Source organism: Bacillus rossius, chromosome 2, assembly GCF_032445375.1.
Source record: "Bacillus rossius redtenbacheri isolate Brsri chromosome 2, Brsri_v3, whole genome shotgun sequence".
NCBI classification, from domain to species: Eukaryota; Metazoa; Arthropoda; class Insecta; order Phasmatodea; family Bacillidae; genus Bacillus; species Bacillus rossius.
Window position 1 is genome coordinate 93,330,931 of NC_086331.1, and position 14,445 is coordinate 93,345,375.

A 14,445-nucleotide genomic window follows, 5' to 3' on the forward strand; every position below is an offset into this window, starting at 1 on the left:
TATTTTTTGTTAGTAAAGACATAAAAATACAGGTGCATGATATCAGGAAATTATACTGTATGATATACCTATGACTAAAACATTAACGATGAAAATGAAAAAAAAAAATTTCATAGATATTTTTGGACGCGCATGCCCAGAACACGGCTTAGAGGTAGACATATCACTTAACGCTTTACGAACGCTTGTTAACACATCGGTGACAGTTTTGACAAGAGGAAGGCGAAGGCCGTGTGCTTCAGCTTTTCCGACGTATACTAATAGCTACGCTTCTTCGGCAGCGATCAAAAAATAAATGGAACAATTCCTCTGTACTGTTTCATATACATGTTGTGTGTTTAACGACTCATGCTTGGCTTGTCTAGATGAGCAGTTAGTTCTTCTATATTTGACTAAAACCAACCACTCTTCAGGCACATATATAGATATACTCGTAGTTGTCTGAGACCAGCCACTCCATTTAGACACATAGAAATGGCAAAAGAGTTTACCTCCATTTATGACGCATCGGCATCAGTTGGATATTCTGAATATATTTGTTTTGCACAACACGTATATATTTAATCTAATATCCAGTTACTTCTCAACTGTCGTCTTTATTCGTGAACAATTGCAATTTTTATCATTGTGTTACTGAACAGACAATACTCTGTCACTACATAAAGTTTAGTTCGTCGTCAACCAGACACTTTCATTGTGTTTTGTTTCTTAGTGTTGAGGAGTCTTTTTAGTTTTTTGAAAACTGTCCCAATGTAACAATTATTTTACTGGTAAATTATTTCATACACAGCTTTATAATTCTTTCCTCCTGTCCAAATAAAGTTTTTTTTGCATCTGTAGCTTATATATATATATATATATATATATATATATATATATATATATATATATATATATATAATTTTTGGCCATTAGAGGTTTCGTCTCACACGCCATTTTGATATTTTTCATTTTCTTATCATTACTATTAGTTAAGGGCTATTTTTGTAAATTTAATGCTATGCCTTTATTGCATTTGTGGTTTTATATCAAATATTTTCCAAGCTAGGGGAAGCCGGGGCATAATGGGATAGTGGGGCAGAACGGGATCACCCTGATTTGTCCTGCAGAGTGCTGTAACCTAGCGGAACGGCATATAACTACAAGGAGAAAGCAGCGCGCGGCCGTTGCAGCAATTACGTTGCTGTTTACAACGTGTTCGTTAGTGGCAAGCGCGGCTTCAGAAGGGGGGCGGTGGGGGCGATTGCCCCTCCCGAGACCAATTTTATTGATAAGTGTATATTTATGTTTACTTAAATATTTAATTTCATATGTTAAAATTTTATCTCATCAAAAGTTGCATTGAGCTACTAAGGTTCTGTATTTGAAACCTGTAATTTGTAAATAATATTCCAAGGCCAATATCTGACCACTTTCATTTTTTGCAACTACGACCTTTCTTTTTGCGATAGCCCCTCCCGAAAAGTCATCCTGAAGCCGCCATTGGTTAGTGGTGCGGTGGTTTGATTGAAGGTTTTTGAGCAATTCATTGGAACTTTTAATGACTTTACATCAAAGGTAAGCTAAAATTTAGAACCTTATAAATAACTAAACCTAATATATGCGTAAAGCACGTGCTTCAAGGATTGCTGTAGTTTAGTGGTTTGTTTAACCTGGCCATGTGTTGAACCTGAAAAAAATCCCGAACCTAAACACGGCACTTGGGGCAGAATGGGATGGGGCAGAACGGTTCACTATTCCGTTCTGCCCCTTAAAAATGTTATGCTTCATTCAATTATGTTTATCGATTGCAGATGGTGCGGAATTACGGAAGAAAAACAGGCAGACAAAAATGGAGCATACAATCGATGGAATTTGCAGTGTAGCTGTTATTTCTGGGGAAATGGGATATTTGAAGGCATCACAACTGTTCAATGTGCCATAAACCACTTTGGAAAGATATGTTGCAAAAAAGAAAAACAATGTAAGCTATGAAATAGACAAATCTTAGGGGAAATATCATAATGTATTCACCCTAGAACAAGAGATTGAATTGGGTATTTAAAATCTATGGAAAGTAGACTGTTTGGTTTAACAATGTAAGACCTACGGTTCTTAGCATTTCAGTTAGCTGAGCGAAACGGCCTGAGCCACAGATTCAATAACAGTACAGGTTTGGCAGGTGAGGATTGGGCGAGAGGCTTTCTTTCACGACATCCTACATTAAGCATCCGAAAACCGGAAGCTACATCAGGTGCAAGAGCAATGGGGTTCAATCAAGTAGCAGTGTCGCAGTTTTTTACTTTGCTTACACAAAACATTGACAAATACAAACTTACGTGTGACAAGATCTTTAATTGTGATGAAACTGGCATCTCAGTAAATCCCAAAAACCAGTCTAAAATAATTACCCTTAAGGGAAAGTGAAAAATAGGGTCTTTGACATCATCAGAGCGTGGTGAAACCGTAACTGCAGCGTTGTGTGCCTATGTCTGCTGCAGGATCATATATGCCTCCCATGGTAATATTTCTTAGGAAAAAGAAGCAACAGGGATTTGAGCTTGGTTTATCACGAGGAGCGTGATCTGAAGTTCATGAAACCGGCTGGATGACAGCAGAATTATTTCTATTGTAGTTTGGAAGATTTGTAGGCTTTTCTCAAGCATCACAACAGTCTCCTGTCCTTCTGATATTCGATGGACATTTTACCCACACCAAAAACTTAAAGCTGATAGACATGGCCAGGGACAACGGAGTAATTTTGCTTTGTTTACCGCCTCACACGTCCCACAGACTGCAGCCTATGGATGTCGCATTCATGAAACCACTAAGTCTTCACTATGGGGAAGAACTGCGAAAATGGCTTCGCTGCAATCCTGGAAAAGTTGTTTTCCTTTGGCAGGTTTCATCGATCTTTGGTGCAGCTTTTGTACAATCAGCTACCATGAAAACTGCGATAAACGCATTAAAAAAAACAGGAATTTGGCCTCCTGATCCCAATGTATTTTCGGAGGCAGATTACCTTCCTGCAGCTACCACTGAAATCAGTTTGAACGAAAGTGGGTTTCCAACAAACAGCAGTGAGCTGCATGTTACTGAAATTACACAATTAATTCCCAACACTGGGATTAATGTTTTTGAAACTGCTCAATCCAGTTCCAATGAAAGTGACCAGCCTAACAAAAAAGCCAAACCAAATGACGACTAGCACAACCTGGGTGTTCCTGGATGCCAGATAGTTCTGTGATTGATAAAACTAGGCCTGCGTCATCATTTAAAACTGTCTCCCCTATGGCTGTCATGCCACTTCTTGCAGTTAAGCAAGGTGAGAAGAGGAAAAATAGGAAAAAAAAGGTAAAACTGCAGTATTGACAGAATTGTCATACAAAAGGGAATTAGAAAATGCTCTGAACGACAGGAATGAGAAACATAAGGCCAAAGAAGAAAGGAAAAAAAGTAAACGAACAGAAACAAAAGGCCAAAGAAGATTATGCAAGAATGAAATTGTTTTGCACACTAACCAGGAAAAAAATAATTAGGAAAACCAGTGCTAAAAGTAAGACGAAGAAAGCCGACCAGAAAGAATGTAACGTAATGACGGAAGACGATGCAGACTGTCTTTACTGTGGCGAGTGTTACTCCACCTCTAATGAAGGGTGGGTATCCTGTTATCTCTGTAAACAGTGGGCGCATAACTCGTGTGCAGGAATGGACAGCGAAGATGATGATGCACTAATTTGTGAATTTTGTAAATTTGCAAGAACTTTTTTATAATTTTCAGTGCAAAAAAATGTGTTAGACGTACTGCCTTTATTCACTATCCCATTCTGCCCCACGCATGGGTACAATGTGAAACGTGACATTATGTTTTTAAAATGTGCCTAAACATAGATTTTGGTATTTATTTGTATGTTTTGATATTGCATGTTATTACTCACATTATAAAGATTACATTGTTACGAAGTTTGGATCATCAGTGTTCTTAATTAATGGTGTATGTTTAGTTGAAAACTTCGTATCCCATTCTGCCCCGGCTTCCCCTATATTTACTTAGTGTAATAAAATTGTTGTTAAAAGTCGCGCAGGTGATAACAATTACAAAAACTTTCGCGAACTTTTGTGACAGAAAAACAAATGCAAGAGAGGTATAGTGTTAAATTTACAGTAACAGCCCTTAACTAATAGCAATGACGAGAGAATGAATAAATGTTAACAGGGAGTGTGAGACATCCCCTATCAAAAAAAATTCTTTATAAAGGTAATGCCATTTGATCTTATTTGAAATATAACTTACGTAGAGATTATGTATGCATTGAAACACTCAGTTTGGTATAATTGCTTTAAACACTACACAGTTATGAAAATCAATAATGTATTAAATTAATTTTAAATATTAACTTGTATATTGTGGATATAGTATCGCGGAACTTTCTTGTAGTGATTTTTTTTAAGGTAAATATTTTGTGAGCGCACACCTAGGATGAGGTAATAGCTACTGAAGTGACAGGGTTTCTGGTGTAGTGCTCGTAATGTTTCAGCTATCCTACCTGAAAGAGGCATGTAATAAGAACCTAGGCTGGAGTAGCGATGGACTGCAAGAACACAGAGCTAGAATACACCGAGGTAACACATCAAAACACGGCAAATTCCTCCACGTCTCCGAATTCCACCCGGACGTGGTCCCGCCGGGAATCTTACTGAAGTGTGGGATGCAAGTTTCCAGAATAGTCTAACGCAAAAATAAAAGTGTAGTGCATGACGCACTACCGTTGATCCAGTAATATAGTACAGCAGTGGAAATTTTCACGTCTCCCCGAAACAAGATTTCACGTAACTTAAGTTTATTCTTCTCCTGCCACTCAGCAACGAGTACAAGATAGTTTTGGGACTAGGTTAAAAGTATCTTGTCTACTTGATGTCACAAACTGTCGAAGTTTACTTATAATGCAGGAGTGTGACTTTTCCCACCGATTGTGTGATGTTTTTCAACTTATCTGTAAAGAGTTTATTAAAAATTCACGCCAAAATTGTGTTGACATATTGTAACGAACACGGAAGACAAATCCGCGACGCGGCACCTCATGGTTACTGATGTCACGCACATAACTTCGAGGATTATAGCAGCCCTCCTCCAGTGATGTTATCTATCCCTGGCGTCTTGGGAATTCCGCGTGGTGTGGCGAAAATAAGCGTCGTTATTCTGGTTTCTTCGAGCATCGGTGCTGCCCAGGATGACGCGACACGTCACAACCACTCCAGTCGGTTCCAGAATGACTGCCAAGGATATAAAAATGATGACGCCGGCCTCCGCGGGAATTCCGAGAGTTCCAATAGGCGAGAGAGTGAAGTACGTGTTCGGCGAGTGGCGCGACACGGAGCGACGGGATCGTGCGAGTGCGACTGAGTGACGCGAAACTGTGTGTGTGAGGAAAGGTGCGAGGTAAGGAGCGTACAACTGTTGAGCCTAATTCCAGTGAGGAGTGTGAACTGTGGACGGGACAGATATTTAGTGATTTATGAACATACATTTTTTAAGTGCAAGTGATTTGTGAACAGACATTAAGTGTGGTGATTTAATTAGTAATGTAAATATTAGTAGTAAATAACACTTTATAAATGTAATTAGGCTATTCTTACGAACCCATCCCCCACCCCCACTCGTATCAATATGCAGGACATGCAGAGCAGGCAGATACGTAAAAGAACATAGCTCCGGAAGTGCTTCTGTTTATCGGTAGATACGTTACCGTGCATAAAGCGATAGACTGGATCAATGTTATATGGAATACCATGTCAGTGATCGTGTCCAAGGTAAACCGCACACCATACGCATGTATTGAACATTAAAAACATTTTGTAACGTTGCAATTGAAAGTAAATAGTAGCTTCTTTGTAGCATTTCCTATGTAATTCTCCTTAAATATTCTGCATAATTTACAACATTTTTCTTTTTTACAAAACAATTTGTAAAAGAAGGAAAATTATTAATGGGGAAATACAAAGAAAATAGAGCACAGAAGACGACTGTTATTTGCAATTATTAATAATGTAAATCTCTTTCTTCCTAACCTAACTAAAATCTAAGTATATTCTGGAGGGTTCTAGGTAAGTAAGATTTTAAGTAAAACTTTGGCCGAAGCTTATACGCCTTATCTGCAGGGTTTTAGCCATGCAGTAGGGGTAGCATGCAGCAACTGCTAGATGGGAACTGGCCAACCATGGCTGCGTTTGATGTCATTACTACCACTCCTATTTTAAATCTAGAATGTAACTAGCTGGGCACAGGTAAAACCTGCATATACTCAGGGAGAACCCTGGACTCATTCATACGGGGTTCAAAGTCATGCATTAAGCAAGTTTATTTTTTACAGGAAACAAGAGGATAGTCCAGTAAGAAGAGTTGGTTGGGGTGGAAAGAAACTACTAAGCAAGGATCGAAAACTTAAACAACACTGTCCGCATTGGTTTGGGCAGTGTTGGATTTTTTGGGAGGCGATTAATGTCTGCCAGCCAGCCTGAACTCAATAATAATAAAAGGAACATTGTATTCAGTGTCAATTAAATTAGATTAATCTAAACTAACTAATGTTACCATATCCATTAAACTCTCAGCACTGTTAGCCAGAGCAAACCCCTCGTTATTATAAGCAACTCAACAGCGTAAAATTGCTATACTAAGTAGCATAAATAAACAAGAACCTGGTTGAAAACAATACTTCCCTATGGTGTTTATTAGACGCTTAAACTATTTTGGGCGCGGACTTATTCACTTAATGTGTCCCAACACTGCATTGCCTAGTAAACAGCAAGCCAATCGTTGGTAAGGAGGGCAACTTTAAAGGTATGCTATATATTTGAATTGAATGTATTAGTGAGCACTCTATGGTATGACACCTATCTCTACTGTTATTTATAATAACCTGATATATTTCTTAGAAACGCCAACATTTGTTCTGTGAACTATATTTGTACACGTGTTATGAGAACATTGTTAAGTATTTCAGATTGCAATTTAAAATCGCATGCCTTTAAGAAATGCGACCGAACTTAGAGGTAAAGCCTGCCAGGTGGACCAAAGAAGTCAGCTTTGACGCAACAGGCGGCGAACTCTCGGAAGCCAAACTTACACCTGCGTGCTTCTAACTACTTTGAATTAGCAACATGTTTGGCTGTCTCATGTTTAAGAGTATTTAAGTTTGTTTAGTACCGTATTTAATAAGAGTTCAATGTTAATCATATGGGAGAAATTTTCTCAACTGTCCGCAGTGTCCTAGCACACGATGCATGCTATTCCTCCTCATGACTAAAAGACTACATATTAGGCGTATAGGAGTAGGTAATTATAGTATGTTCTGGGACAGGGGCTGGGGGCGCGGGATTCAGGGGATACGAAGCGGCCATCTTGGATTACGTCACTTCCGGTGGCCATCTTGTATTTGAATTTGACCTATAACCCCGGCGGCCATCATGGATTCTGCCATTTTGTTTTCTAGAAAATTTGCCATTTTGTTTTTAGAACATTTCACCGAATTATGATGTCACGTCCACCATCTTGAAAATCCTCAAATATTAACTTAGAAAATCGGGAAAAAAATTATAAAAAATATTAATAAAATTTTAATTTAAATACTTGATGACTTCGTCATCGAGCTCCTCACTCCTGTGCGTTGCACTTTTCGTTACGATGCCATCATCATCAAGCTCTCCACTCCTACCCATGCATTATAGTCTGCTGGAGGCAGCCATTTTGTTTAGTGGAGGCTGCCATCTTGCTTTCATCTGATGGATGTCATCATCGGGTGTAGGTTTCTAAAGTATGTTAGTGCATGTAAGGTCGAGTTTATATTTCCTACCAGTGTTGTTATGACCCTAATAAACCAAAAAATTCACAAATTTTGTTAAAATAAATCACAAAATCCACAGTCATTTTGTTGTTGTGACCACAATTTATTTTTAAAGACATACAATGTATGTAGGGGTGTGTTTATATTTCCCAACAGAGTTTTTTTGAGCCTTATAGACAAACAATTTAAAAAAAAATCCACAGTCATTAAATTGCTGTGACCACCATTTTTTATTAAAGACATAATCATTTATAGGTTTTAACTAAAATATATGTCATCAATACTATCGTTGTGGATGTGATGGTGTTAATAATGATAATTTTATTACTCCATCTTAGCGGACCAGATATTTTTCAGAGTCCTCACAAGTCCGTATTTGCGTACTCGTGTTTTAAAGCTGCATGGAAGCAAATATTTTAATGTTTGCGTATAATTTCAATCTTTTTAATTTTATTAACTTGAGGAATAAAGGTGCTATATTAAAAATAATAAGCAGTATGTAAGTATAATCATTAGAGACCTGCTAAATTCGCGGTTTCGATGGCCTTCAGGATAGACTGCACATACCCCTGTACACTCGGGGAAATAACGCAAGTGAATTGGCTACCGACTTGTAAGTCTTCTCAGCTGGTTAGTCTGTGATTCGATCCTTCTTTGGTTAAGGGTTTATAACTGGTTGAAATTCGTCCAGATGAACAATAAGCCAATAGCAAAATTATCTAAGAGGTATATGTGTTTGAATTCTAGCCTATCACCGAATGAATCCGCGAATTTTGCAGGTCTCTAATAATCATATTTATTGAAATAAGCTCGGACGCTACAAAAACAAAATTCTCAAGAAAAGAAAAATACATACACATCAATCAAAACTATACAACAAAAACTGAAACCATATAGCAAAAATGGAAACTATACAGCAAAAATGGAAACTTTACAGCAAAAACGGAAAATATACAACAAAAACGGAAAATATACACCAAAAATGTAAACAATAAAACAAAAGGAAACTATACAACAAAAACGGAAACTATACAACAAAAACGGAAACTATACAACAAAAACGGAAACTATACAACAAAAACGGAAACTATAAAACAAAAAACGGAAACTATACAACAAAAACGGAAACTCTACAACAAAAACGGTAAACTATATACAAAAACGAAAAAGATATACAAAAAACGGACACCATACATCAAAAACGGAAACTATATACAACAAAGTCTCATCGTTGAGGATGCGGTGGTTATAGTAATAATACTTAATAACTTTTTCTTTCATCAAATTTAATTACTTACTACTTCACAGTCGTCACAGGAACCAGAAATTTTTCATAGTCATAACCCACAAGTAAGTATCTCTTCTAAGTAGGAACATGTTTGCGTACACGTGTTTAAAGAGCTGCACGGAAGCAGACATTTTAATGTTTGCTTATATATTTACATTTCTCTGTTATAAGCAGGAGCATGTTTGCGTACACATGTTTAAAGAGCTGCATGGAAGCAGATATTTTAAATGTTTGTGTATATATCCACCCCCTACAATTTTTAATGAAAGAAAAAACACACGCAGCTTTAATAGTTCACGAGAATATTATGCTACAAACAAAAATACCGATTCACATTTGTACAGTATTAGATGTTCCCCTATCTTAACGAGAGAGACCACATACACCACATACACCACAAACAACACATAACATTTTACGTTTCAACTTAATGTCTGATCGCTATAGTGTATATTATGCAGTTACAACACTCACCTCAGCCATTACCTACTGTCACTACGAGCAAAGACATTACTTACTGCCGCTACGAGATGCACTTCATATCAAATTAAAACAGTATTTTTTTAAGTCGTGGCAAGACCACACCATCTTCTCCCCCTTGTTAACACAATACCATTCAGAGGGCGTTACCGGCCCCCTTCACAACAGCCCGCTCCGCAGTACTTTCCATACTAGCCATCAATTACTCTGTCCACACAACTATACAAGCATTACACAGCTCCAAAGTCGATAATTGAGGAATAAGTGCCTAATTACCCCCCCCCCCCCCCATCAAAGCAGCAATATCCTCCAAAGTCAGAGTGGAGGTGTTCACAGGTACATCTACGATGTCTTCCCTGGACTCTTCGTCTTCGTCCATCGCAAGACCTTCTCCCGGCCGCTAGCCTCCTGACAGCACGCATATAACTCCTCCTCAACAATCTTCTCATCGCTGGCAAGACACATCTTACTAGCTCTGTTGATAACTACGAATGATACATCCTAAGGATGCAATGGTTCAACTGTCCCCACCCCTCTACCCTTTCTATTGCAGTCCTGTTCGTGCGTGCCAAGCGCACACGTCACTGACGCACGGCCTTTGACGTCAGCAGAACTACCCCCTCCCCCTCACACTGAACCATCCACATCCCAAATAGCTGCGTTATTTAGACCTGTCGCCACACGTCCCCAGCCTCCTAATACCATTTTAAGCACCTTAGACGAATATCCCGGCCTATGGTAACTAGTGAAAAGTTTCAAAAAGTACATGAATAAATACATTTTTTTATTTATTTTAGACTTGCTTTTATTAATATAAATATTTACAACATTTCAAAACATTAAAATTTATATGGCATCAGTAGATTTTATCCAACTGATTTTCACATTTATCGAATCCTAGCCACTTCACAAACAAGGGATCATATTTCTAATGTATCAATTTTTCTACTTAATAATCGCTTGGGTACATGGTAGGCTGAATTTCTTTCCCATAGAATCCACCACGTATCGCCGAACCTCGTAAATCTTCCAAGTAGTAACATCTCGGATGGTAATTACGTATTTTAACAACACGGAATATTTTTGTCGACCATTTATAAATACACACAAAATATTCAATTTTAGCTTTAAGTTTTACTACGCCTAGTTTATTTGCATCAAAATAAAAGGTTTCCAGGAGTGAGTTATCTTTTACATTAACAGGCACCATGCCAGTTTTTCTGTATTTTCTGTAACATATAAATCCACATATAACTCCCTTCACATGGCTTCCTTTAGAGCAGAAATAAATCATTCATCCACCCATCCTTTTATCTCGATGAACATAAATTAATTATTTTTTTCCGAACATGGCTACAAAGCTAAATGGCTACAAGGGTACATCAAAAACACATAGAAAAAAAACTTTGTATAAAAATATCAAATCAGCAAATTAAAAGCTTACTGTAGAGCAGAAACATCCCTGAAATATGTATTTTATCCTTACTACAAGACCAAGTGGTTTTTGAACCATTACATATTCAGCCCTGGCTACAGACTTGACAACAGACATTCAATGAAACGGACACACATTTGGATAAAACATTCAACTCAGTAGGATACGATCTCTAGGATACATTAGCTAAAATACTAAAGGAAACGATAGGATCCAGCTCAACCCGGCTACAATGTCTCCATCCACATTGGCACCAAATGATTTCAGTTACAATGTAGCACGAACCCTTCACAATTGCTGGAAAGACGTTATTATGACTCTCCATTTTGTTAGTCATTTATGATGAATTTTACATCTTTAAGTTATAAGTTGTACTACGAGAACCTAACCTTAGCTAGAAATTAGATTACACTAAATAAAACAAGCATTTTTATCCAAAATAGAATTTTGTTTTTCACTTTTATACACATGCAGACAAAACAAGTTATAATTGTATGTAGCATGCATTTCTTATTTCACGAAGTATAGACCATATTTGTTTGGTATTGCATAAATTTTCTTAATTTTTGCGGAGCAAGTAGAATCTTAACCTATCGGCAAATATGTTATAATATTTCCATGTGGTTTAATTGTTAGAAGATTATTATTTCGTGGAATGAATACTGCAAATAATAACACATGCTTTGAAATTCACTAATTTTACTTCTTCTAAAATTCTTTACACACATCACATCTTAAACATGGTCGCGTCAAAACAATACTACAAAAGAACTAAGAATTCAACAATTGTTTTAACATGTTACCAACCTTAAAACTAAACATACCAATTTAAATGACTGCCACAAACACTTAAACAACAATATTTAACACACAACAGTAATAAATCTCTTAGGCTGCTACCATCTTATGTAAATGTTCATTACTAATACTTTTAAGTCCTCTGAAGTCTCCTTTTTTAATACCAGCCTCATAGTCATTAAAATTGTAATCGCCCCACTCATCATAAGCCTAATCTGAAAAATTTAGCTTAATAAGTCGTTTCCATCATTTTGGTCTCAATACTTTACCACAGTATTCGATCTTTTGAGCTTCAAGTTCTTCATCACAGTCTTAGTTCTTGTAAGCTTCAGGTGATTCATCGCAGTCTTCGACCTTTACAGCTTTAGGCTGTTCTAAAGTGCTCTCAATTTCATGGAGGCGACTAGAACTTGGTGTAAATTTTTTTAATTCCCCATGAAAATTCTACTTTCTTCGTTAACTTTTAGTCCCAAATAATTAACAATACCTGGAATATTACTGTTAGAATCAACATCTTCACATTTCTCGTGATCATTATAGTCATATAATATTTTGCTACCATTTTACTTGATTGGTTTTTATAGAAAAACCATTATTTTCATTAATGTCTTGTTTTACGGATAAAGGGCTTTTCTACACCTCAAAGGGGGTTAGAATCATCTTACAAGTAAGTGTTTCTCAGCTGTACTTAACATAGTTATCGAATAAGTAATGGATATTTTTATTCAAGTACCGCCCGATCAAAATATGGACATTTATTATTTGGTGCCAGGAATCCGCAATACAAATGGATATCTCTCAATATATTCCAAGTCCAATATTAAAAAAAAACTCAATGAAAGATATATGACTCAAGAAAAACTGGAAGCACATTACATTAAATTATTTTTTTTTTTTACTAAAAATCATTCCTCTATACCAAAATATTGATGTGGATATTACTAATGATCACACACATATTTCCAACAAAAATCAACATATTAAAAAAAATAATCCACATATTCAGAAAAACCGCATATTTCAAATACAATTCAACATATTTCAAACACAAATCGGCATATTCCACACAATAATCCACACAATCCACAAAAACCGCAAATTTGAAGACCAAGAACAGAAGTTTGAAGTGATGTTCTTTTTTCTTCTAGAGCGATTCGTGATGTTACAATCATCTGTTTTTCGTCGATGCTTTAGATGTTTATGCAGGCATCAGGATTCTGTTTCTCGAACAGAGGGATCTGGTGAAGTGGATTGGGAAACTCGATATTAGTGAATTTGAACTCCCCCTCCAAGTCATCGTAGCACTGATTAACATGTTCAGATGCTCACCCTCGTCTAACTTGACCAGAATTACACACTAAAACGTATGTGCTCATCTAAGTATTTACAGATTGGCCACCACATATTTTTCTTTGGTGCAGGTAGGTATTTTGATTTAGGAGCTAGCTCGAAGTGGATCAAGCTTTTTAATGTGTAGTTGTAGCCGCTTAACACCAGACAAAGACCATAAGGATCCCTTTCATATGTAGTCTTCTTCCTCTATACACATGGTACTAAGACGACAGGTACGCGCGCATCGCCTCCCCTCGCCCCGCAGCTGCTGACGTCACGTGGCTGATAGCTCACCCAACACCAGCAACTACAGAGAGCGTTGACTTACCACCACATACTGTGCTTCTTGCCATGGTTGTTGCGCTACAGTAGCTCTGTACGTCTTGTCATTCTTTCGTTCGCAGTGAAAGCTGTCTACGGTATACGAATTTTGTTTAAATTTCATACTGTGCTGTTTATGGTTTTAAAAACAGTAGCAGAAACAGTGATGGGATAAAGTTTTTCCGCTTTCCAAAAAATGAGGATCTTCAACAAGAATGGATACATTGCTGCCGCAGAAGCGACAAAATTAATGTAAAAAATGGTAAGTATCCTATATCATTCTGTACCAATCAAATGTGTAGGTTTACATTAAACACATAGTCCTTAAAAATAAAATATTTTTCTATTCTGTTTTAGCGCGGATATGTTCTCGGCATTTTGACGAAGCCTGTTACTACAAGAGTCTGAGACATCAGCTACTGCAATATTCACCAGTCAACTCTCGCAAACTGAGAATAGATGCTGTTACAAGTTTATTATTGCCCAAGGATTCAGTACCAGAAAACACAAAGAGAACTGCAAGGAGAACAGTTCGGGCCGGAAGAAACTTTGTCCGAGATATTCTGCTTGAAGACAACTCTGAAAACAGATAAGCAAATAATTTCACCACGAAAATATTTTTAACACCTAAATTTGGTCTTTGTGAATGTGCTCGCAAATACTACCTCTCTCTAATATAGTGGAAATGGAACCAGTAACTGTTAGAATCTATTATACGACTTGAATTTAAACTTATTCTAACTGAAATACAGCCAAATAAATTATCTTCCCCACCGAACATCTGAAATCAATAAAATTAGAATGGGTAAAATTTGTAAGTTAATACAGTTAAATGTTTACCTCGTAATGAAGTCAACTGACACAAGACTGAATGTGGGCTTAAATTAAATCAATAAAAATACAAATTTGGAACGCAGTTCACGTATATGAAATCCCTCAGCTACAAACCAATTTTTACAGCATGCATC